The sequence below is a fragment of the Mauremys mutica genome, chromosome 6 (assembly GCF_020497125.1).
Source record: "Mauremys mutica isolate MM-2020 ecotype Southern chromosome 6, ASM2049712v1, whole genome shotgun sequence".
NCBI classification, from domain to species: domain Eukaryota; kingdom Metazoa; phylum Chordata; order Testudines; family Geoemydidae; genus Mauremys; species Mauremys mutica.
The window spans coordinates 120292175-120313925 of NC_059077.1; positions in this window are offsets into that span (position 1 = coordinate 120292175).

Here is a 21751-nt window from a genome sequence, read left to right on the forward strand (position 1 = left end):
TTTAAAACAATTATCAGAGGAAGCTAGCCAGAGACTGGGAAAGAATTTATCGGGTTGAAATACTCTCCTTTCTCCTAAGTAATGCTAAAGCACCAGGAATGGATCAAGGCATTTTAGCAAAGTGTATCAGAAACGCTGGCCCTGCTTTTATTGGAGACATTCAGTTAGTCATTGAAATGATCAGTTATTATGTGCTACAAGAGATCGCAACCCAAAGAGGCAGAATCATAAATTCCTAGATTTAAAGGCCAGAAGAAACCACTGTGATCATCTAGTCTGTCGTCCTGTATAACACAGGCCAGAGAAATTCCCCCAAATAAATCCTAGAGCAGACCTTTTAGAAAGGCCTCCAATCTTGATTTAAAACCAGTCAGTGATGGAGAATCCACAACCTGTGGTAAGTTGTTCCAACAGTAAATTATCCCTCACTGTTAAATATTTACACAGTGTTTCCAGTTTAAAACTATCTAGCTTCAACTTCCAGCCATCGGATCATGTTATCCCATTCTCTGCTAAATTGGAGAGCCCATCATTAAATATTTGTTCTCTATGTAGGCATGCAGTGGGGGCCCTCAACTCTGGAGCACCCCCTAGTGGACTGACACAGCAGCTCAGTTACATCTCTCTCTCAGCTCCCCGTGGTTCGCATTCAGTATGTCCAATGCAGCTTGTGTATATTGAACAGTGCCCCTTCAGGGGTCTAGTTTTTTTAACCCACAGATGGAACATTATGCCAACAGAGCTCCACCCCAGCATCTCTAGCTGGAGGGGGAAGGGGGTTGAGTTAACCTTAGCCCATCAACCACACTCATTGGAATCAGGAACTCTTGTTATCAGCTATGGAAGGGTCTCTCCTCTTCGGTCAATGTCCCCACAGAGGGCAAACCATGACAACCCTTCCTTGGAACATCATATAATTCCTCTGATCTGGGGCTCCTGCTGCTCCCTGGTGAAGTCTTTCTGTCAGGACCAGGTTCTGCTGAGACGTGGCATTCGTGGCTCCTCCCTTTCGGCGCCTTTCCCATGTAGGAGCTCTTTTCCTTAGCTTCCTTACTTGGTGAGCCCCTTCACCAGCTCCCATGAGAAGCCCTCCCCTTGGGCGCTTTCTTTTGGCATCCTGGAGACTGTTCCTCTCGCCCAGAGTTTCGGTTCTCTGGCCTGGGACTAGCTTCCTTTTATGATGCCCAGGTGCTTCCCTGCCTCAGGAACTGCCTCCCAGTCAGTTGATTAGTTCCAGGTGAAACAGAGTTGCCTCGTTCCCACTTGTGGAGCCTCTCAGAAGCAGACTAAGCCCTGACCCTTTCAGAGGGCAGCCACCCTTTGACAAGGTACTCATAGACTGATCAAGCCTCCCCTTAACCTTCTCTTTGTTAAACAGAATAGTTTGAGCTCCTTCAGTCTGTCACTATAAGGCAGGTTTTCTAATCCCGTAGAAATTCTGGTGTCTCCTCTCTCAACCTCTCCAATTTATCAACATCGTTCTTGAACAGTGGGCATCAGATCTGAACAGTCTTCCAGCCGCAGTCACACCAGTGTCAAATACAGAGGTAAAATAACCTCTCTAATCCTACTCACGATTCCCTTGTTCATGCATCCCAGGATGACATTAACCCTTTTGGCCACACAGTCCCTCTGGGAGCTCATATTCAACTGATTATCCACCATGGCCCTCAAATCTTTTTCAGAGTCACTGCTTCCAGGATAGAGTCCCCCATCCTGGAAGTATGGCCTACGTTCCTTGTTCCTAGATGGATACGTTTATATTTAGCCGTATTAAAATGCATATTGCATAATGCTTGAGCCCAGGTTACCAAGCGATCCAGATAGCTCTGTATCAGTGACTTAGCCTCTTTATTATTTAGCACTACCCAATTTTTGTGTCATCCTCAAACTTTTATCAGTGATGATTTTATGTTTTCTTCCAGGTAATTAATAAAAATGCTAAATAGTGTAGGGCCAAGATGCAGTCCTTGCATAGGGTGACCAGATGTCCCAATTTTATAGGGGCAGTCCCAATATTTGGGGCTTGCTCTTATATAGGCACCTCTTATCCCCCACCCCCATCCTGATTTTTCACACTCTCTATCTGGTCATTCTATCCCTGCGGGACCCCACTGGAAATGCACCCGGTCAATGATGATTCCCTGTTTATGTTACATTTTGAGACCTATCAATTAGCCAACTTTGAATCCATTTAAAGTGTGCTATGTGTTGAGAGGAAAAACAGGAGGGAAGTGTGTTGGCCAAGGTCACACAGCAGGTGATTGGCAGAGCTGGGAAATAGAATCCAGCTAGCCACTAGACCACACAGCCTGTTAATCAACTTTGTCATTTATAGATTCATAGATTTCAAGTTACAGAGAATTCACATCCTTTTTAAGGGCTTCTATCATTGTTTTTCAAAACCTCATAAGTACAGCTGATCAAAATTTGTCATTCAAAAAAATTTTGATGACAAATTACCTTTTTTACAAACTGAAAGCTTTCATGAAATGCTTTCATTTTTCTGGCAAAATTTTCCATTTTTGTATTGAAACTGAAATTTTGTTTTTTGTTTCTTTATTTTAATTCCTCTTCCTCCTTTTTTTCTCCTGTTCTTATTTTACACTTTTCTGCTGAATGTAATAGAATGAATGACAGCCAGTGTTTTTGGTTTTTCATTTTTCTCTTTTAGTTTTCCTGTTATGGAACATTTCAAAAACATTCTCCATTTTGGAAAACTTCCTCTGTGTGTGATGGGGTGTCCACCACACTCAGGACTGGAAGGGGTTATAGTGATTGGAGATATAGCTATCTCCTAGCACTTGAAGGGACCCTGAAAGGTCATTGAGTCCAACCCCCTGCCTTCACTAGCAGGACCAAGTACTGATTTTTGCCCCAGATGGCCCCCTCCAGGATTGAACTCACAACCCTGGGTTTATCAGACTAATGCTCAAACCACTGAGCTATCCCTCCCCCCAGATAGGCCTATTATCTCTATAGGCTGCACCTGGAAGGAGCTTCAGGGAGCAGGGCATTGATGGCAAGCAGGCTCAGCTGGACAGGAACAGGAGGGGCCTATAAAGCCAGGAAGCTGGGAACAGACGGGAGCAGCTGCTGGGAAGGGACAGTCACTCCCTGGGGAAAGGGAGGAGGGTTTGGAGCTGGTGCGCCCAGGGAAAGGGGTGGGGGAACCTGGTGTGGGAGGAAGCAGTCCAGGGGAGGAGCAGTGAGGGCTGGGAGAGTAAAGCCCAGCACTGCTGGGCTGAGGGTCCCTGGACTGGACCCCAGAGTAGAGGGCGGGCCTGGCTCCCCTACCAGCCACTGAAGGAGTGGCACCTGAGGCAGCGAATGGGAAGACTGCCTAGGACTGCTGGGGGAAAGACTCTGATATACCCCAGAAGGGGGGAACGCTGAGTGCCCTGGCTGAGGGCGGAGCCATGAAGAGGAGGCTGCGGTTTCTGGAGTGAGGAGTGGGGGCCTGCAGAGCAGAGAGACAGAGTGACGGCGTGCGTCTGGAAATAGGTGTGACCCCATGAGCTAATCCCCAGAGAGGCCAGGAGGAGGCGCCAGACTAGCGGTGAGTGGTGCACCCCGTGACAGAGTGGTAAAAGGAAAAATGAAAAGCACGTCTAATGAAAACGTGGCGGGGAGGGTTGGATAACATTCTTTCTATTGTATGGGGGGGGAGGGGAGGAAAACACTGAACTTTTGAAAATATCAAATTTTTTCAAAATATATTTTCTGAAAAAAATTAAAAAGCAAAAATCTGCTCCATTTCAAACCCTGGGAAATGGAAATGATTGCAACCTTTGGAAGTTTTTCATAGAATAGTTGTTTCCATATTCCAGCCATCTCCACTCACACAAGGATGATAAACTCTGAAGGTCTTTCATACAAGCAGTCACGTTAAATCCATACAAATGACATTTCACTCCCATTCCCAGCAAACTACTACCACTTTTCCTCTTTAACAGCACATATCTGTGCCATGCGTCGCTCCTCATTGAGCCTATGTACACAAGGGAGGAGCAGCTGGGTCAGGGACAAGCCATGATATCAATGTCTATAGTGATAAATGAAGATGATGGTGCAGAAGGATTGTTTTCACGTTAGCCAGACCAAGAACAACATCCCCGCACAGAGTAGACCTCTGTCTCCAGTGAATGGCCCTCTAATGAGACATGCTGGGTTCCCTCTATGCGCAGAGCTTCTGCTGATAATAGCGAGAAGGCCGTGCATATAGAGAAAACAGAATATCAGCGAGAAAGCCGGTTGCGGCATGGGACTGGAAAACAAACACCCACCCCACGATGGTATTCTAGCATTCACTAGCCAATGACAGCTCTCTCTTCTTGGGTGCCATTGGTCACTCCTGAGTTCTGTAAGAGGCGCCGGGATTGGTGGGTGGCCTGTAGGAAGCCACCCATAAAAGGTGATGGACCTCTGTAAGAGGGTGGTCTTCCCCTTTAAGGGCGAAGAGGGCTTGGGCCATTCAGCCCAGTTCAATTAGCCGTGCCCCACAGAGAGGAGCAGATGATAGTGTTTAATTTCGTTTGTTGTTTGGAGCTCTCCTGTGGGGCCCCAGGGAGAAGCCCTGGGACCTGGTACTCTGTGAAAGAAGAGAACTTACCCAAATGGTGCTTTCTGAGTTGGAAGGATTTTGCTGTTGGCCCAGGATTGCTGGGCAATGGGACTTTGCAGAGGCCAGCTGGGAGAAGCCAGCTTGGGGCCAGACCAGTTACAGCTGGGCTTGAATATGCCAGAAGGGGTGAAACTCACTAACATGGGATGGCCAGAGGGCCAAGTTGCCTCTACAAAGGGAATTGACTGAAGAACATAAAAAAGGGAAATTGAGGCAGAGTGCCACAATGTTGGGACTTGCCACCAGGGGACACTATAGGATGGGGTGTAGTGTGACAGCCTCTGTCAGTCTGAGGTCTTATATCTGAGCTCCTCTGTGCCACCGGAGTGGGTCTGTGCAGCTGTCCATAAATTATGTAACACATCTTTTGGTGATTTTTCCATGCCCACCCACCCCTTGTGACATTGAAACAAACATGCCCACCTGCCTCCAAGGCATTACATAATTTAGGGACAGCCCTGGAGAGGTGATGGGAGCCTGCTTCGACACGAGCCCAGCACGTGCAGCACTGTCGAGGCAGTAGGGCTCGGTGGCACTCCAGGGGTGTCATATTGGTGAAGCAGTCAGTAAGTCTACTGCACGGATTTCCCTGCCTCGGAGAGCCCCTGCAGGTCCCTGATTTAGGAGTATGGGAAATGAGATCAGTGGCCTGGAGAGCCTCTTTTCTCTGACCGTGGCCAGGACCAGCTTCTTCAAGGAAGAACAATCTTATTCCATTTCACACTTCCCCCTGGCTCGTCACAGTCCTTACATGCATTTACACAGCAGTGGGTGAGAGTAAGCAGGTCTGAGGGAGTGTAATGGGCCACAGCATGGCCCCGTTACATGAGTTTTGTTCCTTGCCATCAGCACAAAACGGTCAGAAAACCAGCTAACCATCTCGTGTGGCGATTCCACAACTGGGGTAGCGCTGCCAGAGCTATGCCCCACCAGTCCCAAACAAGGACATGTCAGGGATCTGGCCAGGAACGAGGTGTGGCTGGAATGTCACTGCTTTCTGGCAATCACTAGCTGCCAGAACAGCCCACTGGAATTGTTGGCAGCTGGGTACACACTAGAGCAGCCCCAAAACAACTCTTAAGTTGTGCCAGAGTCTAAACATCCACTTGGCTGGCCCCAGAAACAGATAAAAGTGGTGTAAAACCGCCTTTACCCTCCCTGTGGGTCCTGCACCCTCCCCAAGGATTGGGCCCACCGAGTGTAACTTACATCACTTTACAGATGATCTCTGAATTTGGCCCACAGTCTGAAGTATGAGACTGGACAGGAAAAAAGAAACACCACGGTATGGAGAAGTCAGAGCTGGAAGGAGAGAAAAGTAATGGGTTAAAGTGATGGAGGAAGATACAAACCATGAAAAGACAACTTTTAGGTTACCATCTTTTATCTAATTTACGCTCCTGTATTTCAGAGCAGTTCCCTGGCACACAGCCTATAGCTAACAGATGTCCTGTATCAGCAGCCTATATCCCTGGCAGCCTGTATAAGTTTGGAGATGAGGGATGGGATGGTTATTTTGAGCATTTGTGTTAATATTGCTGACAGCTCTGGATTCTATAGTTAAATAACTGCCCTTATGGAAAAGAGGACTTCATAGGGATGGAATTGGTAGAATGTTTATAAAATTTAACAGGGTTTCTATAGAAGTTGCTCTAAAAAGCTCTACAGTTTTAATAGAAAGTGGAAGCCTTTTTCCACATCTTTTGACTCATGCCATGGGATTCTAAAACAGGGATGTGGTTATTTTTTTTTAAACCACCTGTTTTCTATATGATGGTTCAAAAACCTTAAGCAAGGTAGCTTTTAATGATAGAAAGTCAGAAAGGTTCAAATTGGAAATCAGGTACAAATTTTTACCAGCAAGGGCTGTTACCCAGTGGGATTCCCAAGGGATGTGGTGGGAATCAAATGGAGTCTTTGTATCCTTCCAGACTTCATTGAATCTAGTTCAACCGCAAGATGTTGGACTAGCTGGTGGAATTATTGGGTGATGGTCTGCGGCCTGTGTTGTCAGGTCAGACTAGATCAGGGGTAGTTGATTATTTTTTGTCGAGGTCCAGATTTCTTGGTCAAGGTCCAGACTCCAGAGAAACATTTTTTTGCATGACACGTGCACCTGGTCAATGGACACATACAATGGTGTGTAATATACCCAGGGCCTATTGCAGGGGTAGTCAATATGTGGCCTGCCAGCCAAATCCAGACTGCCAGAGGCTGTTGACTGGACCACGAAACTCTGGGGGGCTATAGGCAGATAGTGTGGTGGAGCTAGTGCGGGCAGAGGACTGACTGACTGGCTGCATGCTGGCAGGCTTGGGGGAGCTGGTGCCTGGGCTGATATGTAACTTGCGGGGGAGAGAGATACCTTCCCTAAATGGAGTCCCAACCCTGTGGGACTGACAGCAGGAGCCCCGGCAGATGCCCAGGGCTGAGTCCTGGCATGCCTCCCATGGGACTGAAACCCTGAGTCCCGGCATGCTTCCCACGGTCTGCTGAAAAGTCTCTCATGGTCCGGATTTGGACTGTGGGTCCCCTATTGACTACCCCTGGCTTAGATGATCGTACTAGTCCATACTAGTCTTAAAGTCTATGAATCTGTTACTGTTTTCTACCAAACTCTCTAAAACCTTCCATCGGGGTGGGAAATAAGACAGACTGAGGCCTGGTCTACACTATGCGTTTAAACCGAATTTAGCAGCGTTAAACCGATTTAACCCTGCACCCGTCCACACAACAAGGCCCTTTATATCGATATAAATGGCTCTTTAAACCGATTTCTGTACTCCTCCCCGACGAGAGGAGCAGCGCTGAAATCGGTATTGCCATGTCGGATTAGGGTTAGTGTGGCCGCAAATCGACGATATTGGCCTCCGGGCGGTATCCCACAGTGCAGCAATCTGAACTCGGATGCACTGGCCGGGTAGACAGGAAAAGCCACGCAAACTTTTGAATTTCATTTCCTGTTTGCCCACCATGGAGCTCTGATCAGCACGGGTGGTGATGCAGTCCCAAAAAAGAGCTCCAGCATGGACCGTACGGGATACTGGATCTGATCGCTGTATGGGAGACAAATCTGTTCTATCAGAGCTCTGTTACTGAAGACGAAATGACAAAGCATTTGAAAAAATCTCCAGGCTATGACAGACAGAGGCCACAGCAGGGACTCAGCACAGTGCTGCGTGAGAAGCGTAACGGAAAGCCAAAGAATCAAATGGACGCTCATGGAGGGAGGGAGGGGGGACTGAGGACTCCAGCTATCCCACAGTCCCCGCAGTCTCTGAAAAGCATTTGCATTCTTGGCTGAGCTCCAAATGCCTGAAGGGTCAAAAACATTTTCCCGGGTGTTTCAGGATGTATGTCATCAATTTACACCCTTCCCCCCCCGAAAGAAAAGGGAAAAAAATCGTTTCTCACCTTTTTTCAATGTCACCCTATGTCTACTGCATGCTGCTGGCAGACGGGGTGCTGCAGCGCTGAACACCAGCATCCCCTTCCTGGTGGCAGACGGTACAATATGACTGCTATCCATCGTCATCATCGGCCCGTGAGTGCTCCTGGCTGGCCTCGGTGAAGTCGGCTGGGGGCACCTGAATAAAAATGGGAATGTCTCCCGGTCATTCCCGGCAGATGGTACAAAAAGATTGGTAACTGTCCTCATCATAGCAACTGGAGGCTGAGCTCCATCAGCCCCACCCCTTTCATGTCTAAAGAAAAAATTCTGTACTGCCTGGACTATCATAGCAGCGGGAGGCTGCCTCCCCCTCATTTTATCTCACTAAAATTCAGTATTTCTTATTCCTGCATTCTTTATTACTTCATCACACAAATGGGGGGACACTGCCACGGTAGCCCAGGAGGGCTTGGGGAGGAGGGAAGCAACGGGTGGGGTTGTTGCAGGGGCGCCCCCTAGAATGGCATGCAGCTCATCATTTCTGCAGGATCTCTGGGGCTCTGACCCGGAGCGGCTGTGCTCTCTGGTTCTCTAGTACACTTGCCCCATATTCTAGGCAGGACTGACTCTATTTTTAGACAAAACATAAAGAAGGGAATGACCGGGGAGTCATTCCCATTTTTGTCCATGTGCCCCTAGCTGACCTCAGCGAGGCCAGCCAGGAGCACCCATGACAGCAGCAGACGGTACAAAAGGATTGATAACCGTCATCGCCAATTTCCAAATGCAAACGGTGCAAAATGACTGATAACCATCATCTCATCGCCAATTTACAATGGCAGACGGTGCAGTAGGGATGGTAATTGTCTCTGCTACCTTGCAAAGGCAAATGAATGCTGCTGTGTAGCACTGCAGTACCGCCTCTGTCAGCAGCGTCCAGTACACATACGGTGACAATGACAAAAGGCAAAACAGGCTCCATGGTTGCCATGCTATGGCATCTGCCAGGGCAATACAGGTGAAAAAGGGCGCGAAATGATTGTCTGCCATTGCTTTCACAGAGGAAGGATTGAGTGATGACATTTACCCAGAATCACCTGCAACACTGTTTTTGCCCCTTCATGCATTGGGATCTCAACCCAGAATTCCAATGGGCAGGGGAGACTGCGGGAACTATGGGATAGCTACGGGATAGCTACCCACAGTGCAACGCTCCGGAAATCGACACTAGCCTCGGTACATGGACGCACACCACCGAATTAATGTGCTTAGTGTGGCCGCGTGCACTCGACTTTATACAATCTGTTTTACAAAACCGGTTTCTGTAAAATCGGAATAATCCCGTAGTGTAGACATACCCTGACATCCAATTCATCTGAAGGCACGTGCAGCCTTTGGGTGGATGAGGGCCTGCTGTCTCTAAAGCCCTGGGTTTGTTGGAAATTTCTCTTGCAAAAATACTCCGTGGTTGGCAACTCTCCCCAAGTCCCCGCCCCCCCCAAACATCTGGGACGCACTTTCCCTGCAGCAGAGGAACCTGCCCCAAATGAGTCAGCTGGGTTTTTAGAGAGGCCAGGGACAACCTGGCTAACTTGCCACAAAACTGTAAAGGGCCCAGACCTGCAAACCCTGACTCCCACAAACAGTGTGACTTCTGGCACTGAGGGACGCCCACGCCAGGCAGAAGCTGAAGGAGCAGGTCCAACCTTCATAGTTCATCCTACAGCAGAAGCACCGTTGCTTTGACTATGCCTGCTTAGACCCGATCAGCCCCTCTGGAAAAATCCTATGCAAAGAAATAGGCAGGGCGGGTGCAAGGATGTTTCGCGCCTTAGGCAAAACTTCCACCTTGCGCCCGCCCCGAGCCCTGTGGCAGCTCTCTGCCCCCCCCAGCCCCGCCCCACGGCAGCTCCCCCCCCCCGCCCTGAGGCACCCCCCTTCCCCACGGCAGCTCCCTCTGGCCTGGGGAGCCGTGCAGCAGCTCCCCGGCCCAGCTCACCTCTGCTCCGCCTCCTCCCCGAGCACGCTGTCGCCGTTCCACTTCTCCCACCTCCCAGCGGTTTGGCACCACAAGCCTGGGAGGGAGAGAAGCAGAGGGGGGCGGCGTGCTCAGGGGAGGAGGCGGAGCAGAGGTGAGCTGGGGTGGGGAGCGGTTCCCCTGTGTGCTGCCCCCCCCTTACTTGCTGCAGGTGGCCCTCCCCACGCTCCCCTGCCCCAGCTCCCTCCGCCTAAATGCCGATGATGACCGGGGCGGCCGAAGATGTGGTCACCACCAAAGCATCTGAAATGCCGCTCCCCAAATGCTAATCGCCTAATGGGTTGCACCGGCCCTGTGACTAGGGAATGATAACTGCTCTGTAGAATTCTTAACATAGCCGATGGAAATGAATAGCGAGTGCTACCTCTGTGATAAAATTCTAGAGCGAGGCTTAGCACCTCTATTAAAAAGATAGCCCTGGTCTGTCCAGTGGAACAGGTTTGTAGAGTAATTTCCAAAGAATCCTATGTAATTTCTATAGACAGTCAGGGTTTCAACCCTGCTGGATTTGACAGGATTTTTCCTTAAGGATTTTTTTTTTTTTTTGGTACTGCACCTAAAAAAAAAATCCACTCCCCCTCTTTTTTTTAGAGAAACGTAAAACTTCTTGACATTTAATTATTCTGCAGTAAAATTATTATGACGTGCCAAGAAATATGTGACATTAAAGCTGTCCCCGGCTTTGGCATCATTTGTGGCATCATTTTAAGCCGAGCATTATTGATAGAAAAGGTTGCGCTTCCTTTGCTCGTGTCTCCAGGCTCTAGTGCTTTGCTTTCATTGCTGAAGCGATGTCAGATAAATAGGTATAACAGGTTGCCAATGGTAAGCCAACCTTTTGCAGTGACTCTTGGGTGCCCGGGAAAATGTTTTCTTCCTTTGACTCATTGTAAATCTCCTTCCCTTGACTCACTGTAAATCAACAGATAGAGGAATGATGAATCCATCCTGGCTGGTTTAATGGTGCTTGAGAACTGGAAATACCTTGGCGTCTTTGTCAATTATGATATCAGTAGCCAAAGAAGACAAGGCTTTCTGTGTGTTATTTACAGAGTTCTGAACTGCATTGGGAATGGTATCCCTAATACAACAGTCAGAGAACCCGGGTGTATTTCAGTGCTACTTTGGTATCCGGAAATAGAGCTCGAAACAGGTTTCAGAGTAGCAGCCATGTTAGTCTGTATCCGCAAAAAGAACAGGAGTACTTGTGGCACCTTAGAGACTAACACATTTATTTGAGCATAAGCTTTCGTGGGCTACAGCCCACTTCATTAGATGCATAGAATGGAACATATAGTGAGGAAATATATATACATACAGAGAACATGAAAAAGTGGGAATTGCCCAGCCAACTCTAAGAGGCTAGTTGAATTAAGGGGAACTGTTGTCAGCAGGAGAAAAAAAACTTTTGTAGTGATAATCAAGATAGCCCATTTAAGTCATTTTGACAAGATACTTAACATGCGGAAATAGATTCAATGTGTGTAATGGCTCAGCCATTCCCAGTCTCTATTTAAGCCTAAGTTGATAGTATCTAGTTTGCATATTAATTCAAATTCAGCTGTTTCTCGTTGGAGTCTGTTTTTGAAGCTTTTCTGTTGCAAAATTGCCACCTTTAAATCTGTTACTGAATGCCTAGAGAGGTTGAAGTGTTCTCCTACTGGTTTTTGAATGTTATGATTCCTGATGTCAGATTTGTGTCCATTTATTCTTTAGCACAGAGACTGTCTGGTTTGGCCAATGTACATGGCAGAGGGGCAGTTTTCCAAGATGATGTGCCTCTGCTACAGAACTATTACACTTCTCCCTCACAAAAAAAAAAAAAGTCGTCTGTGAAGGGTGTTATTATCCAGATCACTTCATTTATTAATCCTTCTGGGGTGGGGGAAATACGTATTTAATTAAAGCTAGTCAAATTAGGGACAATTTATTATAGGGTGACCAGATGTCCCTATTTAATAGGTACAGTCCTGCTATTTGGGGCATTTTCTTCTATAGGCACCAGTTGGCCCCCACCCTCCTCCCGATTTTTCACACTTGCTGTCAGGTCACAGTAATTTATTAGGAAACTGTAGCCCTGTTTTTGGTTGCAATTCTGCAAATTGTCCAGAAAAGGAAAAACTGTTTTACCAACTTGTTTGTTACTTCAAATTGTTCAACAAATAGTTAATGAAAGTAAATGTTTGCTAATTGCCTGTACCAAATAGCCATTTGGTTAGTCAAAACTTGGCATGTGCTGTTGGAACTGAATGATTGGCTACGTATATCCAATGGTATGATTTCTCATCCCTAACCTTTCTAACCGGCTTCCACCCACAATGAGTTTGCATTCCATTTTACTACTTGATTGAAAAATCTTGGGCAGACCTAGAATCTGCTTTTGCTAACATTGGTATGAATGAAACTTTCCTCATGCGAATCTTCATGAAAAATGTAGGGTTTGCACATGGCAGAATCATAAACCTGACTCAGAATTGATACATATGTGGATGAATTTTCTCTTTGCTATTTGCACAACTCTATAATCATATTACTTTATGTGAAAGGTGACCTACAGGTGTACCCATGGGGCGAGGCACCCACAATTGCTGAGTTCTAATCCTGCCTCTGCCTTCACTCACTGTGTGGCATTCAGAAAGTCACCTAAAACCTCAGTCTTCCCATCTGTAAACTGGGTGTGTCGCAGAGTGGACTGGGACCTTTAAGTGGGAACTGGGCCAACACATTAACAGCCTCTGGATGGGGCCTGATGGAGGGGGGGCAGTCTCTGTAAAGAGCCAGAGGGGAACGGGAAGCAGACAGTGGAGGATATGACACACTGAAGGTGCACAGAGTTGGAAGTCTCCTGTAGGACTGGGGGGAAAGACTCTGGCAAGAGAGGGCTGCCAAAAGCCAGGAAGCACTGCAGGCAGGAAGGCTTGGGAGTGGTCCAGATGAAAGGTGTTGGAGCCTTTCCTGGAGGAAGAAGAGGAGTCCTGGGACTGTGTGTTTTTTAATTATAATATAAATAAATTGGATCCAGAAGGGGAATGGTAGAGTTTAAGGCGCCCTGAAAAGGGGAAACCGAGGCAGGGCTATTGCAGAGTGACCCCAGGCCATGGGGGGAGAGGGGTGTCAGGAGGCAGTGTACTTGGATACGTGATGTAACAATACTTATTTACCTGCTGCACAGGGTATGTTGTTTGTATTCAGAACTAGGCCCTAGCTTTGTCATTCATAACTGATTGATTAGAGGATTAGAAATCATGCCTTACAGTGGTAGACTCAAGGAGCTCAGTCTGTTTAGCTTAGCAAAGAGAAGGTTAAGAGGTGACTTGACTATGGCCTGTAAATATCTACCTAGGGAACAAATACCTAATAACTGTTCTTCGCTCTGGCAGAGAAAGCTATAACGTGATCCAGCGGCTGGAAGTCGAAGCCAGGCCAAGTCAGACTGGAAATAAGGGGTCCATCTTTAATCACCAGAACAATTTACCAAGGGAGAACAGATCTTTCCAGGAGCCAGCACTGGACCGAAGGCCTGTACTTACTCCCCACAGAAGAGGTGCACCTGGGCATGTTTCCCCTCGGGGGGCCCTGCCCACACGTTTCATCCCTCGCCTGCAGGGAGCAGCACAGAGCAAGAGGATAATTCCGTCTTCACGTGCATTAGGAGCCTGATTGCAAACCCTGAGGAGCAAGTGTCCCAGTTGCAGGGCTTGCTGCATCTGTGTCCCCTGCCTAGTCTCTCTTTGTACACCCAGCTCAGGTCTTGGGCCTCTTGCCCTTACCTGTCTCAGGGCAAGGGAATCATGCGATTCGGCCACTCTTAGACTAGGTTCCGGCTGCAATCCCCTGTATCTGCCAACGGTTTAGCTCTCTGCAAGTCCAGCTGGATACCTGTTTCTTCGCAATGGGAGCCCATGACCGGTGATATAGCAACCAAAAGGAGCGGTCTCAAATCAAGCCTTGTGGCTATAGCACTGGACTGGACCCCAGGAGACTGGGGTTATGTTCCTGGCCAGTCACTTCCCCTCTCTGTGCCTCAGTTTCACCATCAGTAAAATGGGGATCACAATAGTTACCTCCATTGAAGCGCTTGGAGATCTAGGGATGGAAAGTGCTATATTAGAGCTAGGTGGTATTATCTGCAAGTGGAACGAAGCTTTCAAGAACAAATGACATTAAAACACCAAACCTGCTACACATGTCTTATCATTGTACAATAGCAACTGAGGCCTAGTTTCTCCAGACCGCCCCAGTGAGGCCCTGTAGCTGGTTCCAGTCTGCCTGTTCCTGCCCTCCACAAAAGCCTTTCCTTTTAAATCAGCAATCTTTGTTACTCAGCTGATAGGTGACCATCCTGAGCCATCTTTGTCCCTCCCTGATCAATCCCCAGAGACAAATACTAAACCAAAATACGGAAAACCTCATCCCAATAACCAGGCCCACATACAGTAGTAACATATTATTACAGGACTCTCCGTATGCCTCATAGATAGAGGAGTGTCAATGGGGCTAGATCTCTCTGCTAAAATTTTCTGAAAACTTAGAGCCTCAGCTTAACCTCTGGTCTTGTGAAAACAAAAATTGTGACCACAAATAATTGTAGCTGCCAAGAATTGTGGGTAACACACTGCCGTCCAGTGTAATGGGTTACACTATTGCTGTTCCATGTGGCACAAGGCTGCCAAATACCTATACAATTTGTTATGGGAAACACTGAATGTTTATAGGTTGTGATGTGGTGTAAATCTCACACTGGAATGGAAAGGCTTCAGAGGAGCTGGCAAGCTGAATTGGTGCACCCAAATGTACCTGGAAGATGGGCCAGGACCAATTTAGGATGAGACCCAGCTGGGGCATGTTGTGTATTTGGTTGTCATGGGTTTTGTTACTATGGCAACTGAGTTAGACTATTAAGGGATAGCTCAGCCGGTTTCAACCGGCTGAGTGAGCTCTCTTTTTCTGTAAATAAAATGGAGGTTTTGGTTAGCTGTCTGCTCTCTGGCCTCAAGTGATTGCTTCCTACACCGGCTGCCCCTAGGACATAACAGGGCGGAGCTGGGTGGGTGTTATAAAGGACAGGTGTGATGGGGTGTACTAGGCTCACAGGCCCCTTGCTGCGGGCTTCATGGTCCTACCACACCTCACCCCAGGAAAGTGCACATGAGGTGAGTCCTGGCAATGCTCCCATTGAAATCAACAGCAATTTCCCATGGACTTCAATGGGTGCAGTTAGGGCAAAGCTGAGAGATTCTAAAAAGCCCACCCTAAGTTTCCTCTGGTCTTGGGTGGAGGTTCATCAGCTCATCAGGCTTGTCAGTGGAGACTAAAATTAGAATCTAACTCCCCAGAACTAGGTGATGGTGGAGGCCTAGTGGAGAAAGCACTAGACTAGGCCTCAGACCAAGGTTCTAATCCCAGCTCTGCTGCTTTGCTAGGTGACCTTGGGCAAGTACTTCCCTCTCTGTGCCTCATCTGTAAAATGGGCATAATGACAACAATCTCCTTTGTGAAGCGTTTTGAAGTCTATGAATGAAAATTGCTATATTACAGCTAGGTGTTATCATTACAGGATATGCTCCAGCTGCTGGGAGTATTATAGAGCTGAGTGTGTTATTCTTCACTTCCTGTCCTAAACTATTAAGTGCTTGACTTTGCTTCCCTAATAACACTCATTTAATTGACCAGATTTTGAATGTAATATCACACTATATAACAAGTGAAAATACACTAGCTTATAAATATAACACATTAAGAGAATGTTAAGTTTGCACATGCAATCTTAACTCTGCCCTTTGGTGAGTATATGGTACAATACAGGATTTAGTTACATGATCGTTAGAGCTCATTGAAAAATGGGGGAGAGGAGTGTTCCCAGCTCAAAATGTTGGCACTTCCTAAAAACAAAACCTAAAAGCCCTGAAACTGAAAAATGTTGGTAGAAAACTGCTGAATATGGAAAAAATGTTCATTTTTCAGCTGAAAATTGTCGTCTCTGGTTTTCTGAAGGAAAAAATGTCAAGAGAAACAGATGCTTTGTAAAAATATTCATTTTTGTCATAAAACCAATTTTCTGTCCAAAAATATCCCTTCCAACGTAAAACTTTTGACCAGTCCTAACGACCATACTCTGTCCCAGATAGCACAATATCAGACACATTTTTTCACGTTAGATACATGCACGTAGCATCCAGTAATCGTTGTCATGTTTGTATACTTGCATTCATTATCCACATTATCCACATTGACTCAGTACATCTTTGCTGACCTAGCGAGGCATTCTCTCTTGGTTGAGTATTTTAACAATTAAGGGCCCAGTCCTACAAAGGGATACGCAGGGATAGACTCAATAATTTGAATGGCTCCTTTGCAGGATCAGGAAGCACGGCCCTGACCCTGTAGTTAGCTCCGTAGATCTGTCTTCACTTAGTTAACCCAGATTTTTACGCCGGTGTTGCCCCAACCTCATTTCTGTCCACACGCACAACCTTCTCACCCATGAGCGGTGGTGTTTTACACCTGGGCTAGCTGGACTGTCTGGGACTGGAGGGTAAAGCAGAGTGAGGCCATCACTCGGCTGGTAACTCGCCCACTTTGTTGTGAGGATGCAGGCAAAATCGCTTCAGTGCTGCTAGTCTTCCAATGCCTCCCCACAATTCCCCCCATTTGCCCAGAAAGACCGACGATTCACAGGGACAGAATCCTAGAGCAGCACAAAGAACCATGGGATGTGCCCCAGAAATCCTATTGACATACACAGGCAGTGAGGCCACGTTGACTGAGACAGGGCTTGCCAGTGCACCTAGCTTGGGTGTGAGCAGGCAAAGACCTGGGTTAATCAGCCACACCAGTTTACTCTGCAGTGAAGACATAACCCATGTGGCCAAATCCCTGCTCCTGCGGGTATCCCCACTGGGATCAATGGGGTTCCACACAGTCAGGGATCTCCTTGGCGTTGCAGGGTTGAGGCCTTAGTTAGCAGTCATGTACTGTGTAATTTAAGTGCAGTTAAGGGGATGGATGGTTAACTAAGCTGACTTGGCTACATACATCTCTACCCTGATATAACATGACCCGATATAACGCGAATTCGATATATAACACGGTAAAGCAGCGCTCCGGGGGGGCAGGGCTGGGCACTCCGGTGGATCAAAGCAAGTTCGATATAACGCAGTTTCACCTATAACGCGGTAAGATTTTTTGGCTCCCGAGAACAGCGTTGTATCGGGGTAGAGGTGTATGTATGAGTCTTCCTTAGGTGCCATTCAGAGACTGAAGTTGTTAACTACAAACAGTCCGGGATGCACACTCGGGTGGTATACATGCCAGCAAATTTCCATTATCACTCTGTTCCTTTACTTAATCTGTAACATGTTGTGCAAGAACAGTTTAATGTGTGTTTAAAATGCCATTAAGCGTTTTGCCTGGCATTCACATCCACTTCGGCAAGACATATCTGTATATAGAGAAACAATCCCATTGTACTATTTGAAAAATAGTTTGTGATCATGAAATTACAGACCCTTTTGTAACATGTATGCACAAGAGGGCTCAGCTAAAGGGTGAATCCACCTTTCCAGAAAAATTCAACCTGAGGCATAAGTTGACAATGGCAAATTTCAGCCTGACAATGTTGCAAGGATTATAATGGAAAGTGCTAGGCAACCTCAATACTAGGCATTACTATGCACTTGGGATGGGATATCAGAAGTGCACAAGGGCATTAGGCACCCAGTTCCCAGTGAAAGTTTGGGTGGCTAACTCCGTTAGGCAACTTTAAAATCCCACCTTCTACCCATAATAGGAATTTTCATGGCTGTCTTTAGAAACACCTTTCCTATTATCTATGTCCAGGGCCGGCTCCAGGTTTTCTGCCGCCCCAAGTGGCGCAAAAAAAAAAAAAACAAAAAAGTCGCAGCAGCGCGATCGCGCCGCTCCGCTCTTCGGCGGCAATTCAGCGGCAGGTCCTTTGCTCCGAGAGGGACTGAGGGACCTGCCGCCGAAGGCCCGGATATGCCGCCCCTGTAGCGTCTGAAGGGCCGCCCCTTGGTATTGGCCGCCCCAAGCACCTGCTTCTTTAGCTGGTGCCTGGAGCCAGCCCTGCTATGTCCCACAGCTCTGAATGATGCCTGAGCTGCCATTTTACTGATACTTCCCCGCAGGAGGCCCAGTGATGCAGGGAAAGCAGCCCCTATACTGGAATGCTAAACCGTCTTATACTTTTCCACCACTGGGTGGTGCTCTGCGTATAAAATACCTTATTTAAGCTGATCTTAGCATATCTGGGAGATTTTATAGTGAACACATCTGGTGTGTATCTCGCTCGGAGGGAAGCTCTGTAGCTAGTCCATATCCTGGTACAGGAGCATGGTATGGTGTCAGAAGTAAACTAGTGCCAGAGGAAAACAAACAGAAGGAACAAAGCAACAAAGGTTGCAGGATCTCATCAACATGCCATCCTTCAATGCCTCAGAAAACTTTGCATTGACAGACCTTCACAATAGACAGACTGGAAGCAATATTTTGCAAGGTTTCACTTGGCAAACAAGCTCCACAAGGAAACTGGAGATATGCAGGTGTCCTCTTTAATTTATGCTATGGGGAAGCAGGCAGAGCATATCTTTAAAACCTTTGACTTTACTGAAGACTGGCACAAAGATGACTATGAAAGGGTTCTGGCAATGTTTGATGCCTACTTTAAACCGCATTTGTCTGATGTATGAGAGAGCATATTTTCACCAGAGAATTCAAGAACCAGTGGAAAAAGTTGACTGTTTTATAAGAGCTCTGCATACATTGGCTGAAAGCTGATTTTTGGAGGTGGGGTAGGGGCGTAATGCAGAATATGAAAACATCAGAGACAAGCTGGTTACTGGATTAATAGGTGGTAATCCTTCACAGCAGCTACAACTAAATACAGATTAAACCTAGCCACAGCGATATAGCAAAGCGGTCTGAACTAGTCAAACAGCAGAACAAAAAGCAGGAGCAACTTGAAAAACATGAAATTAGCTTAAAAGCTATAAACAGACACTTGGGTGTTAAAAGTCATTATCGTAAAACCTCTGAAGCAAGGAAAGCGAACTCCCAGGCTCAAAGGGACAAGTTCCAGCCTATATACACAAGATGTGGAAAACGTCTCATCCCAAGAGATGATGCATGTCTAGCCAGAGGTGCAAGGTGTAAAAATGCACAAAATATGAGCATTTTGTAGCTGTTTGCTGCACCAAAGCAGTCAGGGAGTTGATTCATATTACAGACAATCAAGTCATTGTTTTCTGGGATCTGTCACTTGTGACGAAACAGAACCTGTGGAGAGTGAAGTTGAATATTTATAGCAAGACTATTGACTTTAAAATTGACTCAGGAGCAGATGTTGCAGTCATCTCAGAAGGAACTTACAATCACCTTCAAACCCTCCCAGAGCTGAAGTCCCTTGACACAGCTCTGTCTAGTCCTGGAGGGATTCTGAACTGCATGGGCCAGTTCACCACAGAAACAACTTACACTCTGAAGCATAGCTTTTGTCTTTGTATGTAATCAAAGGACCACAGGCCAACAGCCTTCTCAGCTGCAGCATAGCTGCCATGATGGGCCTAATGAGAAAGGTAGAAGAACTCAATGGAATATTTGGTGATAGTGGACTTTTGAAAGCAGATTCAGTACAAATAACATTAAGAGAGAATGCTGAACCAGACAGTGTACATAAACCTTGCAAAATTCCTATCCCATTACTTCATAAAGTGAAAACTGAGTTAAAGGGAATGGAATAGATTGGCATGGAATCTCTGAGACAACAGCATCGTGTGCCTCAGAGTTACGAGTTATAAAGAAAAATGGAAAAGTATGAATCCATGTGGATCTTAAGACTTCTTGAAGTAGTTGAGAGGAAAATCTATCCTCCCAATGCTGGATGACTTCCGTCCCAAAGTGAAAGGAGCCATGAACAGCCCAACCAGATCTTGCTGCTGCCTGGCCACCACCCTGACATAAAGAATAAAGTATCTGCATGTGAACAGTGCAGAACTAATAGACCAACACAAAGAACCTTTATCACTTCTACCAGACAGACCTTGGAAGAGACTAGCTGCAGATTTATGTGAATTCAGAGGGTGTCATTACCTGGTCATAGTGGGCTATTTTTTCAGGAATATAGAAATAATGCACTTGAAAGACATAATGTGTCACAATGTTATCAAGAAACTGAAGTGCACTTTTGCTTATTTTGTTATTCTGGAAGAACTAGTGACAGACAATGGGCCACAATTCACTGCAGCAGAATTTGTCATTCTGAAGGAAATATGATTTTGATCATATTACTAGCAGCTGACATTACCCACGAACAAATGGAGAGGCTGAGAGCTGTACAGACAGCCACAAAAATCCTACAGCAGAAAGCTCTTCTGAGCTACAGATCAACACCAACAGCAGCTACTGGATGTTGTCTAGTACAACTCCAAGTAGGAAGACAACTCAGATTCTTTTCCAAATTTGGAATAGTAGTTCCATCTCCAAAGTAGCCGGACATGAAGAGTAGTCAAATCTGATTAAAAGGCAAAAGAAGCTTATGAACACTTTTTTTTACAACAGCTGACACTCCGAAAACTGCTGAGTCTAGAACCTGGTACTATTTGTGTCAAATTGGATGGAGAAGAATGGACCAGATCATATGTGATTGTGTGGCAGGCCCGGGGTAAAGCCCCTTTAAAGCCCTACCAAAATGCTGGCTACAGCTTGCTCTCTGGCCGGTAGGCCAGGGTAGAGATGCAGGGAGCCCAGCTGCAAGCCCTAACGAGGGCTGGCTCAGACGAACCTTCTGGGCTAAGTAGTGACAGCTGGGCTGAGGCAGGAGAAGGCTGTAAAAGCCTTCGGCAAACCTCAGTGGGGAGGCTAGCCTGGGAGGAGACAGGAGGGCAGTATCTCTGTCTCCTTGCCAAGAAGGAAGCCTCAAGGGCCAGGAGACCCTGGGGAGGGTCTGTGGGGCACTGACTGTTGCGGGATCTGGGCACTGCATGGGCACTGTAAATAAAGACACTGGTGTGATTCAACAAAAGAGGGAGTGAACACTCTTTATTAAACCAGCCTAAACACAGGGTGCAGCCACAAAAGTAGGAGAGCCTGCGCTCACCCTGTGACAGATTGAGACCAATAGTGGAGAGGTAAACAAACCATTGACAACTATAGTTTGTTCCTCAGACAGAGAAAAATCAACAGAACAAGCTCTACAGATGGCAGATTCAGAACAACAAGAAGAAAACTTAAGGATTCCAGACCGACCACGGCAAGTCATTGCAACTAATTGACAGCCAGATGATCAAGTTGTTATGCGTTCAGGACATGTCATTAGAAAACCAGCATGATTCAGAGGCACTCAATAAACTGATACTTACTGAATTTCAAAGATAGTGGGATAATGTAAACTTTGTAAGTAGTAGGAATGTAGAAATTAAAGGGGTGATGTAACTGAATGTTAAACTGTATTATGCTGTTCAGCCACTAGGTGGTGCGGTGTATAAAATACCTTATTTAAGCTAACCCCAGCCATACCTGTGAGAGCATTAAAGGATTTTATCATGAACACATCTGGTGTGTATCTCACTTGAAAAGAAGCTCTGTAGCCAGTCCATATCTGGTACAGGAGCATGACAGCTCCCTTGAATTCATGATAAAGCGGCTGTAAGGCAAGTTATTCTAGTAAGTACTCTTCACTTAG